This window comes from Lepisosteus platostomus, chromosome 5 (genome assembly GCF_059453375.1).
Source record: "Lepisosteus platostomus isolate fLepPlt1 chromosome 5, fLepPlt1.hap1, whole genome shotgun sequence".
In the NCBI taxonomy this organism is placed as follows: Eukaryota; Metazoa; Chordata; class Actinopteri; order Semionotiformes; family Lepisosteidae; genus Lepisosteus; species Lepisosteus platostomus.
The window spans coordinates 12,449,964-12,462,667 of NC_142615.1; positions in this window are offsets into that span (position 1 = coordinate 12,449,964).

Consider the following 12,704-nt stretch of genomic DNA (forward strand, 5'->3'; position numbering starts at 1 on the left):
AGACAGCCGTGAATTCTCCAGACCCGTCTCAGGAAGGACAAACAGTTTATCCTCCGAGGCTCGTCCAATTTGCTAAAATTGTCCGGGCCAGGATGGAGTTTCAGCAGCCGTCCACGCTCAGGTTAGTGTCCCATCTGGGGTGCCAATCTTGTTGTGGAAATTTACCTATCAAGGAAGCCACAAGAGAGAGTTCTCACCTGAGTAAGGTCTTTATTTCAATATTGCAATATTGGGAGTCCTGTGTCCAGTTAGTGGTTCAGTCTTAACCCCTCATGATTATAATTGTTGACATTATTAGGAGTCGTTGCTGCTTTAGGAAGTGAACAGATGGTTACAAGTGTGAAATGATAATCGTACACAGGAAGACAAACATGGCTAAACTCTTCTTGGCTTTTATGATGAAATTTGACATCATGGCTTAAGAAGAGGAAGAAACTACTATTCAGTTCATTTAAATTCTACCAAACAATCTATTGAAATAGACTGAGTTTGCTTTTACAAGCATTTTTAAAGCACTTTTACACAAAGAAAAGTTGCTCAAGGCCAGATGTCTCCAGCAGACTCCTATGCTGAGAACATACAGAAGATGATGACAGGTTTGCAGTTGCTAATCCGGCCACATTTTATTGGAGATAATTTTTATGTATACACCCTTTCTAGGTTAATCAAGACTTGACTTTGTGTCACTCCTGTGAGTTTACAAAAACACACTATGGAGGAATAGTTAGTGCTGTTGTGATGAAATCCTATCTCAGCTGTAGAATCTGGATGCTGTGGTCAGTCTAATGGCCAGGGATGGTGTTCGTACAGATCCCTGTATAGAAGAGACTGTACATTTTACTGTAGTAAATACTTGAATATAGTAAACTGTCATACAAGTCCACCCGGTGGTGTGTAAACAAGTATGCTGTTCTTACCTGCTTTTTAAACCAGCTTCAGAAACTGTGATGCTGAAGTTTTGATGTTTGCAAAATGTCTGGAGATACTTTTGAAATGGAGATAGATACAGGCCCTGTAGTAATATACAGTATTTCAATAACAGCTTTTTGCTTTGGCCTTATCCAGGCAACCAGAGGGGTGTCATATGGACAGGATTATCTAATTCCCAGAAACTGACCATGCAGTGTTCTTTAACCATCAGTGAGGACATGGCCTGACTGCTCAGTAGCGGGAAAGGCGTGTCTCAAGTCTTTATCTACAGTATAGCTGTCAGTATAGTAAATGCTGTCTCTTATCTGCTCTGACCTCCTGTCTGACATGATTTAGTTGTTATTTCGCATTCTCAGGATATAAGGATAGTGCCAAATACAGTATATGATACTTATGAAACTTGAACTCTAATCTCCTTCTCTCTGTCACACTCAGCATAATTGTGTTTTTTACAAAATGCTGTGCTCAGCACCTTCACTCATCCTGATGAGAAAGTTAAGTGCAAATTGAGAAATTAGGAATTCAGTGTTTCTAAATTACAGAGCTGTGTGAACAGTACAGTAACACAGAAGCACTCACACACACAGACACAAGCATTCACACAGCCTCATTGTTTCCACGGACCTGCTTTGAATAAAATGCTAATCATGTTCAACTCTTTCAGTTCTACATTATTTGAATAGGAAACATGCAAATTCTCAGCAGCTCTCCATGTCTTTCTACAGTAAACACTGCTGGGATGCACATTCCCACCTCTGAAGATTTTCTAAGCGATAGAGTCCATCCCCAGTCCCCTCTGTTCCTCATGCTGAGCTGCAAGTACACACGCCAGAGATGGAGGAGATAACTCCTGTCTGCAGACCTCCCAGCTCTTTTCACGCCAGAAAGAGCTCTGAGCACTGCTCACTGTGAGCTGCAGCTCTAGTGCTTCCAGGCTAGCATGTCTGCTGAAAGTCCTGCTGTCTCCAAGCCATTCAGTCAGACTGAGCCCACAATCCCCCATTGATGTCCCTGAGCCCTCAGCCTGTCTCTGCTGTTACTCCCTATGACTGATCACAGAAGAGACTCTGTCTCACCATCAGATGGTTGATCCCTCTGTCTGTGTCCATCCTACATATCTACACCTGCAGGAGAGCAAGATCTACTGACTCTGACAGTCCTGCTCAACGCCCAGCCTCACCAAGATCCCTATCGACATAAAGAAAGCAGGAAGTCTGATCATCCAACAGTTGCAAGAGTAATTTTAATTATCTGACTCCTTCTCCTCATTATGTAGACAGATTGATTAAAAAAAGAAGTAGGCAGAGACAACAATAACAGGATGACCAGGTAACTGCCCATGTATGAACTGGCTTCATCATACTGTTCTCCTCCCCACTGATAGCTGATATGTGGTGAGAATACTGGCGCACTTTGGTTCCTGTTGCATCATGCAGGTGGATACTGCACATTGGTGGAGGTGGGGAGTCCTCATTACCTGAAAAGCGCTTTGATTCTCATGTTGGGTTGAAAATTTTTGAAGAATTAATTTCTACATATTTGGTATGAGCCATGAACTTTGTATTCATTGTCTGTAAGGTTTTAAAAAACAACTTTTGTACAAGCAAGCTTAGGTAGAAAACAACTGTTAAGCGTAGCAACAAGGTTAGACTCTGGCCCCCACCTTCATTTAGTACCTTCAGAAAATAAAAGCAAACCAATTAAAGAGAAAAAAAGTTGAGTTGCAGGGTGTAGTCTTTTGGACTAAAGTGTAATTCCCATGCATGTAAAATAAAAGACCTTCATTGCTGCAACAGTCGACAAATGAGTGATTATTGATATCCCACAGAGGGAAAAAATATGATAACACCAGAGAAGTGCTTTATAGGTGTAAGGAATTTTTATTAATTCTTTATAAAAACAGTTAAAAATGAGATGCCAATGAGCAACATTCTATTCAGCACATTCAGTCAACAACATGGCTGGGCAGCTTGAGTCAATATAGGAATGACCTTATCTTGATTGAAAATTAGTTTATTCAGCCTGTCAGTGTCAGTGTCTAAAAAGACTTGTTTCCTTTAGGCTGTCAGTGTAGGACACTCCCTTCAGCCTGAAGAGACTCAGTTCCTTCAGCCTGAAGAGACTCAGTTCTTTCAGACTGTCAGTGTGAGACACTTCCTTCAGCCTCACAATGTACTATCTGGTTGCTCCTCTGAACTGATTCTGTAGCAACAATATCTCATCAATAATGTGGTGACCATAATTGAAAACATCAGTCTAAATGAGACAGATACAAACTTTATCCCTTTCACCTGTACTAATTGTACAGTGATATAATTGTCAATACTTCTGGTCCAGTAGTTTCATTCCCTGTCTTTAGTGGTAAATTCATCACCAACTATATGACTGTTTTTTCGCGTAAAATTTCAGTAACTCCAGTAAGATTCAACCACTTCTAAAGCTTCTGCCTTATTTCTGTGTTTTGGTATTTTTTGGTTTGATCTGTACTCATGTTATCCGGGAATCTGTAAAATGTTTTATAGCTCAGTTAATAGCCAATGGGCAGTGTGTTCAGAATATTCAGCCCTCTGCCACAGATCCCTGAATCATTAATGAAATAGCTGACAGGGGCATCTTCAGTGAAGTCTCCTGTAGGTTCAGATGGGTGGAGTCTTAGTCCCAAGCTGAGTCCAGTCTTTACATCATTTCTGCAGTGTTTTCTATGGTTCTGCAGTCCACAGTGCAGATGACTGTGCATTGTGAAGCAGTTAGTTAGATAAATCACTAACCTAGCTATGTGGCTTCAATTTACCTGTGTCACGACCACCAGCCAGCTGAGATCAACACGTAAGCGAGCCAATCAGCACCAGCAGCGGATTACTACTAACAAGCGCCGCCGCACGAGTTAACACACCTGCAATTGCTCTACCGTGCGGCACGCCGGGTTATTTATACCATTCTTACCTGATTCCCGTTGCTCGGTATTGAGTTCTCTACTTGTTGCTCAGCCTAGCGTTCTTACCCCTCTTTTGCCTTCCTGGAATTCTGCCTGCACCTTTTGCCTTCGGACTTCGGATCTCGTCTCGCCCCTTGGATTGTTTGCTATCGTAGCCTGTTTTGGATTTGACCCTGTAGCTCTCTTTTCGACCACGATTCTGTCTCACGTTTTGGATTATTCGCCACCAGTGCCTTTACCGGATCTCGACCTACCTTCGCCTTCTGACTACGACTCAGCTCCTGGATTCGCTCGGTACCTCCCTGCGACTCCTGCATCTGCATCGGATCCTTTTCACCTCTACAGAGCAGCGTTACAACCTGTTTGTTTTATCAAAATGTGTTTGAACTTGATCTGTCTACATACTGTAGTTCCTCTAGAGTATTTCATAGTTATTATGACTTCATTCTTACCTGACATGTTCCCTCTCCTTCCTACTCTATGTCACACTTCCTTCATCTGAAACGTCTGTATCAGATGTTTCAACTGTCCTCACAGCCCTCATTCAGTCTTTCGGTAGCCTTTCTCTCTCCCTAGTAGTTCAGGTGGGTAGCTGTGTCAGCATGCGTAGGCTGCAAAGGAACAAGTAATAGGCTTATTCCATGCTGAAAAGAAATAGAAAACAATGTTTTGGCTGTGGAGCTTTCTTTTGGTGGAACACTTTAAATTAAACATATTTTATTTTCCACTCCATAGTTTGTTAATGGAATACTGCAGAATATGAGCTGACAGCTTTTGTTTTATTATTTTTGATTAACAAATAATAGCTCACCAGAATCTCTCAACAATAACTGCAATCATTGTAGTTCAAATTAGTAAAACCTCCACTTCAGAATAAGGGCTATTAATTAAAATTATGAATTAAATAAAATAAATGTATTATCTATTAAGGACCCGTTGCCTTCTTATAATTCCTTCATTGTCGATGTTTTGATGGCTGAGTAGTGAAAAAAAGTGTCTCAGGAGTGTCAGGGAATCATGTTCTGGCAAACACTGTCTGTTCCACCTAGTAACCTACATTGAATTTGCCTTTGCTTGCTAATGTATATTACGCCCACCCTACGCATGCTGACGCAGCTACCCACCTGAACTACTCATGATAAATGCGACCATCTTGGTGCCTCATTGTCTAGTAAACTTTAAGCTCAACTGGTTTATGCTCCTGGGGTTAGAAGTTATTGTTACTCATCTCTCACCTTTGCCAACCAATTGGGAACCTGTGGGGCATTTGAGTCTCAAACTCTCAACCAATCATCACCTGTGTTTGTTCTAGTAAAAAGACACTGCAGAGCTCAGAACATTGCTTCTCCAGCCATTGTTACGCACCCTTAGAGACAATCACATGACTGCCAGTGTGGTCTATATAGGGACTCAGACCTCGTTTCAGCAAAGCATCAGCCAGGGGAAAGCCCGTATGTAAGGAATTCTGATCCTGAGGTCTAGTCTGCAGTAGAGAAACGCTAGCAAAAGCAAACGTGGATGCCCTGTTTGATCACCGGAGCATACCTTTGGACTCTTGTCGACAACCTGAATAAGTTTTTATTCAGCAGTAGCGCTACGCTGGGAGAAAATCAGTTTCCTCCACCCCGAAAGAGTGACTTTCTTGGACCAGCAAAGTCACCTTCTGTGCACAGAGAATTCCTAGTTATGCTTAACACTAACTAGACAGTCCTGAGAGAGACATTGTCTGGCACATCGCTGACAGCAGAAATCTTGCAACCTCGGCCTGCACCAGGATCTCGTGTATTAAATCCATGTGTGCGTAGCTGATTGTTCCTGATGTAGCGGTGAGGCTTAATAATAAGGCAGAATTAAGTGTTTCTGAGCTTTCCCAAATTAGGCCTCATTTCTCTGTTCATCTCTGTGGTGCAGCCACAGAGAAACCATTCATGCAAGGTGATTTAAGGTCCAAGGACAGCTCCCAAAGGGGGATGCACTTAGCTAAGCCTGGCTATCATGATCAATGGTCATCCATTGGTGCCTATCTGTCTAGGGAGTGCGAGTTGGACATCTGGACTGCATTACTAAGTGTCAGGACTAAGTGACTCATATCTCACCTTGATCAACCAATCAGGGACTGGTAGGGCCGAGTAACCCACGTGGGACTCTGATGCCCATGGAACTTTCAGCCAATCAATGAGCTGAAGTTCCTCCAGGTAAAAACAGGCAACACAGAGAGCCTGAGAGATTCGACAAGATTGAGATTCAGATTCAACAAGATTCAACAGGAGAATTCCAGGGCAGGACGGCCCAGGAGCAGAAGGCTCCCAAGGGCAGGACATTCTCGCAGCGCGCCTCCTGACCATCCTGAGACTCAGCCCGGACAACCACGGAACGGCCAGTGTGTCCGAGTGCCAGAACTTTCCTTTGTTCTAAGAGTCTAGAGTGGAGGTTGCCAGAGAGTAACCAGCAGCAGGCCTTGTGAACAGGTCGGAACTGTGGACAGCTGAATCACTATTCAGAACTAGCTCTTCATCATAAACGAACTGGTCCTCTTCCTGACTTGCTGGGACCCACAGTCATCTTTTCTCCTGTGCACAAACTTTGCTAGTTAAAGCCAACAGTGAGTATCAGCAGCACACCGTCGCAAGCCGCACATCACAGCCTGGCACGGAGCCAGAGAGCGCGGATTGGACAGCAACAGCCTGCAACTGTTTCTTTGTGCCCGCAGGAGATCTGAATCCCCAGAGATTGGATGAGTATTCAACTTCAATGCATTACAGCTCGAGAATTCAATTGTTATCCCAACCAGTTGATATCAATTTAATTCCTAAGAGTTATGTACTTGTTTGAGTATCTAATGTAGAAGTTGTAACCAAGTTCACTTTACGAAACGGTCTTAATGAATGATATACTGAACGTATTTCCTCTTGATGTGTAACTCTTTGTAACTGACCGAATAAACCTTTTGTATTCTGATAACCCTCTCGATAAGATCTGTTAGGTTTATATGCATATTCTATGTATTAATAAATGTATCCTCGTGTATTAGTACCTGTGTGTGTGCGTTGTTTGAGTTATGTCGCATGGTTGGATTCTAAAGCCACCAAAAGAATCAACTTTGTGATTTACTGCTACAATTAATAATTGTCTCAGTAAATGCCCAAACCCTACAGAACTGGTGCCTTCAGAGAGCCACTATGATTACATATTTGGCGTCCCTGAACCGGCTATGAATCACTACATTTATTTGGCGTCCCTGGCACGGGCGTGGCAAGACTGAAATGAGTCAACCAAGCGGAATAATTCAATATAAAACGCCGCGGGTTTCATACACGACAATACAGTGTGCTGAAAGCCGAAAGGAAAAAAGTTCCCCTTGCTCTTTAAGCAGTGCTTGATTGTTTTGTGATCTTTTGCAATCTACCGGGTTGATTGCATACTTGATCTTGTGGTTTTCTGTGGTAAAACTGTGATTTCGTACTTAAAAGTAATACTCTTTAAGTTTAACGATGGTTGCTAAAAGGTCTGAGTTCGAGTCGCTATTAAGCACTCTCTCTAGCAGCGACAGGTCTGACCACGATCTCTTCCATATCTCCGTCAGCGGAGAAGCTAGAAGGATAAATCTCCATTCTCTGAGAGAGCTAGCGAAGGACATAGAGAGATTTGACCCGGCAGTGTCAGAGAATAATATCGAGAGTTATATTCAGGACCTCAGGTATAACCTGCAGTACCTGCCAAACGCCACAGAACAGGAGAAAGTGTTTCTGGTCAGGAAAACTACCAGCAGAGCTGTACATGAGTGGATGGCTAGGCAGATGAAAGAAGTCTGTAATGACTTTGAGCAGCTATGTCAAGCACTTATCGAAGAATACAGTGCGTTTATTGACCCGACTGCTGCGATAGCCGCCGCTCTTAACATTAAGCACGAGAGAGCAGAGTCCCCTCGCGAATATTACGAGAGACTTAGACGAACTTATTTTGCAGGGCGAAATGATGAGGGTTGCGAAGAGAACACACATTTCAAGGGTTTATTCATTGCGAATCTCCACCCGTCAGTCAGAAAGATGATCTTAATGCATACAGATGCACAGACCATGAAAATGACTGATATTAAGAGATTCGTGCAGAAAGCCTGGGAGTATGATGTCCAAAGTCGCTCTGAGCAAAAAGTTGCTAAAGCGACTGCGTTCGCCGTCAGAGCCAGCAGGGTTAATTCCCCCCTGCTCGAAGGAGCACAGGCTCCTGAGCTGGCTAAGCCCCGTTCCAAAGCACTCACACAGGACCGCACCCAGCGTCCTAAGTGCCATGAGAACACCGGGGGAGGGAAAGGGCTAGAAAAGGCTGAACAAAAGGATTCAGTAGCCGCCCGCCTGGCCAGGCTGGAACAAGCTTTATTAGGACAGGGACAACCGCTCCCCAAGGCTGCCGGAAGCGTGAATGAGCTGATACTCTCCACTGGAGGAGGCGGAGACCCGCCCCCTCTCCCTCCCTCAGTCTATCTGATTGAGCGGAAGGGTTCCTGCCAGGATAAGGTCAGCCACTCCCAAGTGAGTGCTGACTCCACCCCTGAAGTCACAGAGCAGGCAGTAAAACGCAGAGGAAAAGCAAGAAGCTTTTACTTCAAGGCTGCCATGGGAGATGTCTTACCCAGTGAGACACTGATTGACACTGAGGTTGAAAGGTGTTTGAAGTCACACGGCAAGCTCAAACGGGTAGAAAAAGAAAAGGGCATGCGACTCAGAGAGGAACCTTTGGTGAATCACCAGAAAGGCAAGGTGTGGAAACAGGTCAAGGCTCCTAAGCCTTCTGTACAGAAGGAAAGGGGGGCCAAGAGGCAGACTGTGCTCACACAGTGCCCACCGAACACAGAAGCCTATGCGGAGATTCCTTCTGTTCCCTCTGGACAAGAAATAAAAATATTTCCTTGTTCCCCAGATATACAGGGAAGTCCTGTCCCGGCTGAGGTCCCAACAGCCTCCCTGCCACAGGAGCGCTGCTCCGAGCAGCCGCCTGATCCACCAGGTAAAGCACACACCTTTTACATCCCTAAAGAGGAGCAGATCTCCCCACCTGGCGATGAAAAGGAGCTTTCCCTGTACACCCTGGCACCCAAGAGGGGTCAGGACCACCACCCTGCAGTGGTGGAAGGGATCCAGATGGCAGGAGAGCAGGTTGGTGATGTAGCCCTCACCCTTAGCCCTGACAGGTCCTCTATTAGTGAGGATCTGCTTGAGCAGCTGTCACAGGGCCACCGCCAGGTGCCCCTAGTGCAACATTCACAGGTTAGACAGGAGGTCCAGCTGGACGCTGAGACTACTGCGCTGTGGACACACCTGTTCCCAGATGCCGATACCCTCTGCTTTGACCCAGGGATCCTGCAGTCAGGTAACATTATTTCTCACAACTACCAGGTAGTGAGTGAGACTGACCTGATTGTTCCTGCCTCAACGGCAGGGTTGCCAACACACCCAGTCCCCCAGAAGGGACAGGGAATGAAAGCCGAGACGGTTTTCTTACAGCCACCAGCTCAGTCTGTCAGTCTGAGTCTGACCAACAGTGGTTCACCCAGACTGGAGCTGGATGGTCAAGCTACCCGCCTGCCAGTGCAGGACATCGCAAAGAGGGGTGTCAGAACCCCAGCCTGCATTGACATGGGCCTGGTGAGTGATAGTAAGTTCAAAGACAGTGAACTAGCTATCCCAGTGCTGGGGCAGCTCCCTGAACCCCTAGCGAGGGAAGGGGGGAGCGAGCAGGTGTCCTACACCTACCCCCAGCGAACGATTGTAAACATGCCGATAGAGGGATTCCTCAATCAGGAAGTGTGCAGGATGGACCTGAAGAGTGAGAATGGGATAACAATCCCAGATCACTCAGGTGCTCCAGATGACCACTCAGCCGAGGGTCAGGCATGCTCCACCGCTGCGCCGCCCCCTGCAGGGTTCCTAGAGCACAGGCATGAACAAATCGAAAAAGCAGATGCCCTGGAAACGGAGGAGCAGCATCAGCCGCTGCGTCAGATCTCCCCAGATTTTCAGGATGTTGGTGCCCAAGATGCCACAGGGCATACTGAGAAAGACACCATGTACACGCTGCGCCAGCTTAGAAAGGCAACAGTCACTCAGAAGGAGATGACTGGGATCAGCCACCCGAAAAGACTTTTGGGAGGACTGATTGCTGCCACCACTGTTGTGCATTTGCTATTTCTGGTAGGTTTGTGTGCTACTGGCACTCTCACCCTGACTGCCCCAAGAAGGCAGGGGTCAGAGATGCCAGAGGGTAGTGACAGACTGTATCGACAGCAGCAAAAGTTGGAAAGCTTAGGGAAAACCCTACAGGCAATTTCCTATGCAACAGGGTTAAATCTTATTCCCCAACCAGTGGACATGATTGTTGGTGTTATACAGTGGGTTTATGCTTGTGTGCAACAGGCCAGAATGTTGACACAAGACCTGTTAAGGGAGTTTAGTGCCACTGTAGCCAGTCTAACCACGGCACAAATCCCAACCCACTTGATTCCACTCTTCTCAGTAGAGGAGTGTGTGACATTAACCCCATCGCTCATAGCTCACCCAGAAGGCAATCCAAGATTGAATTCGGTTCCAAATCTTGAGATGGGTATGGCTACCAAAGCTATCCATTGGCTGTGTCTAAATGATTCACCAATGAAGGGTGTAAAGCTACTAACGAGCAGAGGGAGGTTAATGAACCCCATGAAGAGCAGGTGGGAAGTAAATGGCTCGTCAGCACACCACATTTAACTGACACTATGACTTGTGACGGGCATGATACAGCTACCACAATGCAGCTACCTAACCAATAGTTTTCCTGTAAGTTCCCGAGGAGGCCATAGTACAGCATGGTAACTTAACACTGTACGGTCTGGAACCAGACAATATAAGACCAAACTTGAGGTCTAAGATGCCTTCAGGTGCCACACTATTCAATTGGATAGAAATCCAAGAAACAGTAAGCCCTGAAGAGGTACAGGTAGTTAGTTTGCTTTAATGGAACAAACCTCCAAACCACCCTAGCAGATACCCAACACAGGTGTTGTGGTTTATCGGGGGCTGGGAACAGGAACTGTTGTTATTGTAACACTACTGCCAGGTAGCTGGATCATGACTGACAGTGTACTCTGAATGATGTACTCTCACATCAAGATGTACTCTGGGTAGCATGAATGAGTCAAAGGTAGCATGTCAAAAGAAAGGAAGTGACTTCTCCCCAAATATCTACCACAGAGGTATCAGATATTGACAGTGAACTTCCTGATGTGTAATTCCTAGACTGAGATAATGTCTCCTACCGTGTTTATACATACTCCAGATGTTATTCATCCTGTTTGTATCCAATGCTGGTTCCGGTATGAATTCTCGAGGAGTAATGTAGACATTTAAGATTAATGTTCTAATGGCAAGGGACATCACTTAACTCTGTTTTGTTTTGAAGGCAACAATGCCTCGGGACCTCGTGGCCTTCAAAAAGGGGGGATATGTAGCGGTGAGGCTTAATAATAAGGCAGAATTAAGTGTTTCTGAGCTTTCCCAAATTAGGCCTCATTTCTCTGTTCATCTCTGTGGTGCAGCCACAGAGAAACCATTCATGCAAGGTGATTTAAGGTCCAAGGACAGCTCCCAAAGGGGGATGCACTTAGCTAAGCCTGGCTATCATGATCAATGGTCATCCATTGGTGCCTATCTGTCTAGGGAGTGCGAGTTGGACATCTGGACTGCATTACTAAGTGTCAGGACTAAGTGACTCATATCTCACCTTGATCAACCAATCAGGGACTGGTAGGGCCGAGTAACCCACGTGGGACTCTGATGCCCATGGAACTTTCAGCCAATCAATGAGCTGAAGTTCCTCCAGGTAAAAACAGGCAACACAGAGAGCCTGAGAGATTCGACAAGATTGAGATTCAGATTCAACAAGATTCAACAGGAGAATTCCAGGGCAGGACGGCCCAGGAGCAGAAGGCTCCCAAGGGCAGGACATTCTCGCAGCGCGCCTCCTGACCATCCTGAGACTCAGCCCGGACAACCACGGAACGGCCAGTGTGTCCGAGTGCCAGAACTTTCCTTTGTTCTAAGAGTCTAGAGTGGAGGTTGCCAGAGAGTAACCAGCAGCAGGCCTTGTGAACAGGTCGGAACTGTGGACAGCTGAATCACTATTCAGAACTAGCTCTTCATCATAAACGAACTGGTCCTCTTCCTGACTTGCTGGGACCCACAGTCATCTTTTCTCCTGTGCACAAACTTTGCTAGTTAAAGCCAACAGTGAGTATCAGCAGCACACCGTCGCAAGCCGCACATCACAGCCTGGCACGGAGCCAGAGAGCGCGGATTGGACAGCAACAGCCTGCAACTGTTTCTTTGTGCCCGCAGGAGATCTGAATCCCCAGAGATTGGATGAGTATTCAACTTCAATGCATTACAGCTCGAGAATTCAATTGTTATCCCAACCAGTTGATATCAATTTAATTCCTAAGAGTTATGTACTTGTTTGAGTATCTAATGTAGAAGTTGTAACCAAGTTCACTTTACGAAACGGTCTTAATGAATGATATACTGAACGTATTTCCTCTTGATGTGTAACTCTTTGTAACTGACCGAATAAACCTTTTGTATTCTGATAACCCTCTCGATAAGATCTGTTAGGTTTATATGCATATTCTATGTATTAATAAATGTATCCTCGTGTATTAGTACCTGTGTGTGTGCGTTGTTTGAGTTATGTCGCATGGTTGGATTCTAAAGCCACCAAAAGAATCAACTTTGTGATTTACTGCTACAATTAATAATTGTCTCAGTAAATGCCCAAACCCTACAGAACTGGTGCCTTCAGAGAGCCACTATGA